The sequence below is a fragment of the Aquarana catesbeiana genome, linkage group LG11 (assembly GCF_042186555.1).
Source record: "Aquarana catesbeiana isolate 2022-GZ linkage group LG11, ASM4218655v1, whole genome shotgun sequence".
In the NCBI taxonomy this organism is placed as follows: domain Eukaryota; kingdom Metazoa; phylum Chordata; class Amphibia; order Anura; family Ranidae; genus Aquarana; species Aquarana catesbeiana.
In genome coordinates, this window is record NC_133334.1 from 62,010,863 (window position 1) to 62,017,912 (window position 7,050).

Sequence of the window (7,050 nt, forward strand, 5' to 3'; positions counted from 1 at the left end):
CAGATCTTTTGCATTGGTTCTGAGCATGCGTGTTTGTACTTTGGACTAAAGTCCGATGGATTTGTGTACACACGATCGGACTAGCCGACGTAGGACTTTTGTTGCAGGAAAGTTTGTCTGTTCGCACAGCCAACATTTGTCTGATGAAAGCCGAAAAAGTTTGTCCGATGGAGCGTACACATGGTCAGATGTTGCCTTAAAAGATGTAATTTGCATGTTTGTTGTCAAATAGTCTGATCATGTGTATGTTCCTTTAAAATGGCCCAGTCAAAGTCCAGATCTAAATCCAATTGAGTATCTGTGGCAAGACTTGAAAATTGCTGTTCACAGACGCTCTCCATCCAATCTGACAAAGCTTGCGCTATTTTGCAAAGAAGAATGGGCAAAAATTTCACTCTCTAGATGTGCAAAGCTGGTAGAGACGTCCCCAAAAAGACTACAAAGTATTGATTCAGGGGGACTGAATACAAATGCACGCCACACTTTTCACATATTTATTTGTAAAAGATTTAGAAAACCATTTATCATTTTCCTTCCACTTCACAATTATGTGCCACTTTGTGTTGGTCTATCATATAAAATCCCAATAAAATACATTTCCGTTTTTGGTTGCAACATGACAAAATGTGGAAAATTTCAAGGGGTATGAATACTTTTTCAAGGCACTGTATATTTCATGAAAAAAAAAAATCAGTTCAGGCTATGGTAGAATATTTCCAGACAGAAACACAGCTTTGCTACCCACTGACTTGCCGCAGCTTAATTGTTTTATACTGCTACAACTTAGTAGCAGAGCACCTTTCACACTTCCCAGATTATGAATAGCCACTGGAGATGGAATTATATTGTGTGTGGGTTACCTACGTGACACTGGTGTCGGTGGCAATTAACAACAGATTGATGTGGTTTTCCCATACCAGCTATTACTCTTTAACCTCTGCTCGGTGCATACTTCATAAAAAAGACATTATAAAGAGCCATAGCCTCTTCTACAAGGATACTCAATTTCAAATATCCAAATGTGGTGTTTGAATGACTTTGTCTTTGTTTCTGGAAAAAAAAAATATAGTTCATTTCACTTAGCAAATTCCAGTTTTGAATGTTTCTTTCAACACAAAAAAAGAGCATCATTATTCCATCAGCCTAATTTATAAAAGGTAAAACCTTCAATTATTTGTGAAAAGGGACTTTATAGTAAAAAAGAGATTTTATAAAAAGATTTATAAAGAGATTTTCATCTTAAAACACCTTAACAGACTCGTTTATTGGGTGCCACCTCCCAAGCTCCTCTCCAGGTAGATATAAACAGCTCATACTAATGCAGCTCTGTATTCATGAATTCATCCTCAAATGTATTTTTTGAAATGCAAGCAATGTAAGTACCTGAATATCAACCTCTTGCAGTCCATTTGCAACAGTGCTCAGATTGGGGAAGGGAGGAGAAGGACAAGATTCTAATCATCTGTGCTGCAATGCAAGGAACATGCTGACTGGAGGAGAGAGGAGAGAAGCAGAGATCATTACTATGCTGCTTTGCATTTCACTGTCCATTTACAACAGTGGTCTCCAAACTGTGGCCCTTTGCTTGCCTTTATCTGGCCCTTGGGGTACTATTCCTCCCACTGACTTTTTAATCAGACATAATTCCTCCCATTGACACCAATGTTTGGGCACCATTCCTCCCACTGACATGAACCATAGGGCACTAATACCACCGATGGCACACTAATCCTTCTACTAACATCAACCATGGGGCATTATTGCTCCCACTGATACCAACGAGGGGGTATTATTCCTCCCACTGAATGGGGGCACTATTCCTCTCAATTTGCTCCAACAATGGAGCACTATTCCTCTGATGCCAAAAATAAGACATTTTTCACGCCCACTGACACCAGGACATTTTCTACTCCCAGTGGTCACAATCCGGCTCCCCTTAAGTCTGAAGGACAGTAAACTGGCCCTTTGTTTAGAAAGTTTGAAGACCCCTGATTTACAGGATGCAGTGGGGAGGCAACCTGTTTGTAATAGTGAAGCTGTAGCTGAAAGATCACGTCCCTTCCCCTGTTGGTCAGGGCAGTATTGTGTGATGGACAGTGGCGGTGCATCCATAAGGGCGCACGGCGCTGCCCTCTCTCTCCTGCCACCCCCCTCTATCACCAATAGATAGATTCATGCATTGCATGAATCTGTCTATGGACGCCGCTGCCACCCCCTATTCAGGCACCCGGCCCGCTTTTGGAGTGCGTTTTTGAAGCACCAGATTAGAGCCATAGGCTCTAATAGGCATCAAAAAAGGTGACCTGCTGTGTTATGTGAATATTCACTTTCCTAACACTAAACCGCCTCTCCACCAATCAGGTGCTCGGGTCTGTTACCTGTCACCTGATTGGCTGAAACGACAGGCGCCGCTATTGGACGCCCAGCAGGAGGAAAGGACGGGAGATGAGGATGGCAGGAGACGCATGGAGGACCCCGCTCATCGCTGTCACCCGCTGCCCCACCAAGACAGGGTGCCGGGCAGATGGCGAGCGGGCGGGGGTCACACTGGGGGCATTCAAGGGCACACTGGCAGCATTTGATAGGCACAGTGGCTGTGTTTGATGGGCACAGTGGCTGCATTTGATGGCACAGTGACAGTGTTTGATGGCACAGTGGCAGCGTTTAATGGGCACGGTGGCAGCGTTTGGCACAGTGGCTGCAATTGATGGCACAATGACAGCGTTTGATGGGCATAGTGGCAGCGTTTGATGGCACAGTGTCTGCAATTGATGAAACAGTGACAGCATTTGAGGGCACAGTGGCAGCATTTCATGGAACAGTGGCAGCATTTGATGGGCACAGCGGCAGCGTTTGATGGCACAGTGGCTGCAATTGATGATTTTTTTTTTCAAAAAATGTTTGCGCCCCCCCCCCCCCCCCCCCAAAAAATAATAAATTTTTGCGCGGAGTTGTGTAAAAGTCAGAATATAAAATACAAATCCTCTGCAAACCTCTAACATATATCATTTTCACCTGTAAATTTAGCTGTTTGCCTGGAATTCAGGTTTAAAGTGGTTATAAACCCTTATGTAGCACACCCCACATAGGAGCCGCAGGTGAAAAGGGATCCTCCACCCTGCACAGCCAGGCACACTGAATTTCCATAGTCTCCCAGAGTCAGAAAACAGTCCAGCACTTTGTTTTTGTTTTTTGTTGAGGGGATAAAACTTTGATAGGTTGTAGGGGTATTATGAGATGCCCACTTGATTTCAGGCAACTTCAGGGAACTTGCAGGCAGGAACCCGAGACCCCCTTTAAATGTGTAGCAAAAAGTCAGTGTCCAGCTTTACATCTCTGTGGCTACTGATCCCAGCACCACCTCACCAGGAACTGCCAGTCCGCCTAGCTACAGCTGGCCCTTTCACTTGCCTCCTGGCTACTTTTCCTCAGTCCTCCCAGATTGACACCACAGTCCTCTCAGACTGCTCACTCACCAGCCCACCCGGCTGACGCTTCTGGAGAACTCCTGAACATGCTGACCTGCTCCTGCTGTCCTCTCCTTGCTCCTGTGCCTCCAGGAAGGATTTTCTCCATGTGTTGTAGAGGGTCCCTCCAGCGCCTGAGTACCAGGCCTAAGGTCACCTCCCCCAAGACTACCACCCTCAAGGGCCACCGACAGTCTCCACAGCACTCCTTCTCCATCTTTCACCCGACTGCCCCTACTGGCATGACCCATGAGAATTTATGAGCTACCTGCCCCCAGTCAGCCCATTTTGCTGGGGATTGGATGGGGCTCCGTACTCCAAGCAGCTCCTCCTAGACACTCTCTACTTCTTGAGGCTTCTGCAAGGTTCCAAAGAGCAGGGGGAGTTATCAGAGGTGCTGCTTACTGAGTCATCCAGCCTCCCTGATTCACTCAGCCCTGACCCAGATTCAACCCAGGCCTGGCTCCCAGCCATGCCAAATTTTCCGACACTAATAACTATGTACACTAGCACCTAGCTAGAGGGTGCGACACTTACATATACCAAGTGAAAAGACTACCCTCAGGTTATACACAGAAAAGAAACAAATCTCCCTACATAAGTTGTTCCTGTTCATCTACAGTCTTCTCTTCTATACATCCTTTTTAAAGTCCAGAATTTTTAAAGGTTTTCTGAGATTTCAGAAAACAGGGGGGCAGAGAGATGGAATTACACTCACACAGTGAGGAAAGCTCTGAGAGCTGATAGGAGGGAGAGGAAACACAGCAAAAAAGGAACAGAGCTGAGGTCAGCAATCACAGGCTGTGTGCTGGAGCTCCCTCCTATGTCACCTTTTTTCTCTTGGTGTCAGGAAAATTTGTCAGAAGTGATTCATGCTGATAGCAGAGGAACAAGGCAGCAGACAAAAATGACACTTAGGGGCTGATTTACGAAAGCCGCGCGCCATCAGTAGAGGCACACGGCGAGGTGCAACGCACATTTTCATATTTACAAAACGGTGCGCCGGGAACAGAGCACGAATCCCCCATTTACTATAGCGATCTCAGCACACGGGAGAATGCAATCTGTGCCCAACATGGACATGGGGCACGGCATCTTCAATTCAATATTAACAGAAGATGGAGGTGCCAATATTATGGGGTGATAGGAGGAAGTTTAGTAACAACTACCCAAGTAACAAATATGCCCAAATTAGCATGAGAAAGCCTGCTGTGCCCGCAAGTATGTTTAGAACTGCTTGAGAGCAATTAAAGCAGTGCGCATGCGCAAGCGGCTCTTGCACTCGTTCAAATGCGTTTGTTCACTGCACGGCCAAACATTTTTTTTTTTTGTACACTGGTTCACCTTCATGTATTTTCTTTAAGGAGATTTGCACAGGTCATGTTAGCATGTTACATTGCCAACATGTGACATGCACCTTAAAATGATGTAAAAAGACTCTCGCTCCTCTAGCTCCTCCTAAAAGGGCATTTAACCTTCCCCTTCTAATGCATAGGATTTCCTTGGGCTAGCTTTTGGTTTTAAAGGGGAACTCCACACTCCATTCTCCAATGCTCATGTCTTATGTCTTTGCAAAACAGATGTGTTTTAGAGCAAGTATTTTTTACTTGCAGGATATGTTTTGGGAATTTATCTTAGCTAAATAGCTGTCCAAAATACCACGCCATTGACTGTGATTTAAAGCACCTGTGCAAGATGAAGGTAGACCTGCAAACATGGCCTGTTGAGGGTACTTGAGGACAGGGTTGAGAACCACTGATTTAGAGTACTGAAATAAAATCTAGCTTAACCACTTCAGCCCTGGAAGAATTTACCCCCTTCCTGACCAGAGCACTTTTTGCGATTCGGCACTGCGTCGCTTTAACTGACAATTGCGCGGTCGTGCGACGTGGCTCCCAAACAATATTGATGTCCTTTTTTTCCCACAAATAGAGCTTTCTTTTGATGGTATTTGATTGCCTCTGCGGTTTTTATTTTTTGCGCTATAAACAAAAAATAGCGTCAATTTAAAAAAAAAAAAACATTATTTTGTACTTTTTGCTATAATAAATATCCCCCAAAAATATATAAAAAAATGTTTTTTTCCTCAGTTTAGGCCGATACGTATTCTTCGACATATTTTTGGTAAAAAAAAATCGCAATGAGCGTTTATTGATTGGTTTGCGCAAAAGTTATAGCGTCTGCAAAATAGGGGACAGTTTTATGGCATTTTTATTAATATTTTTTTTTTGCTAGTAATGGCGGCGATCAGCGATTTTTATTGTGACTGCGACATTATGGCGGACACATCGGACAATTTAGACACATTTTTGGGACCATTGGCATCAATACAGCGATCAGTGCTATAAAAATGCATTGATTACTCTAAAAATGTCACTGGCAGTGAAGGGGTTAACCACTAGGGGGCTGGTAGGGGTTAAGTGTGTCCTGGGCAGTGATTGTAACTGTGGGGGGGATGGGCTAGCAGTGACATGACACTGATCGCTGCCCCCGATGACAGGAAGCAGACGATCGTTGTCCTGTCACTAGGCAGAACGGGGAGATGCTGTATACATCGGCATCTCCCCGTTCTTTAGTTCCGTGACACGATCGCGGGTATCCCAGTGGCGATCAAGTCCGCGGGTCCCGCGGGCACGGTCACAGAGCTCGCGGCAGGGGCGTGCATGGCGGGAAATTCAAAGTAACTTACAGGTACGTTACTTTGCCCAGCCGTGCCATTCTGCCGACGTATATGTGCTGACAGCTGTCGGCAAGTGGTTAAGACAATCCTATTCTAATTGTGGGCATTTGAGGGAAACCAAGTGAGTGTTAGAACCCCTGCTTGTCTTTTTTAGGTTGAGCTTTGTGTCCCTTTTCTAAAAATTGGCTTCACTTCCTGTCACATCGCCAAACGGGAAGGGTAAAACCCTACCAATGTCTTTCCTTGGGGACACACAGGTTCAATCTAACTAGTGTCCCCATTAGGCAAATTGCACTCTAGCACTTTGTTGTGTACACCCCAAATTATTAGGTATTTTGGGGTTTATTAAATGCAAATCCACTCTGCAATACAAGTGTACTCGCTGTAAATCACTGGTGATTTTTCATCCAATCACGTAGAACCAAAGATGCTGTTTGTTTATTTTCCTTGCATGTCCCCCTCGGATCTCCAGAAACTGCACTTCCAACTGCACTTGTAGTGAAAAGTGGATTTGCCTTTAGTAAATAAACCCCAAAGTCCAAGATACCTAATAATTTGGGGTGTACACAGCAAAATACTAAAGTGCAATTTACCTAATGGTGAAACTATTTAGATTGACCTATGTGTCCCCAAGGAAAGACATTGGTAGGATTTTAACCTCACTTCCTGTTTGGCTATGTGACAGGAAGTGAATCAATTTGAAGGAGAAACTGGCAAAATTTGTGAGGTGTCTTCACTCTATCAGGGGTGCAGACATCCCCAAAAACTGACAAGACTTCTAATCCCTCTGCACTCTATCCCCAAGCAAAAATAAGAAAGGATTTCATTTAGTTTAACTTTGCAAAGTCACATTCCTAAGTTCAACTGTGATGCATGTCAATGGCCCATTTAGACCTTGTTTAA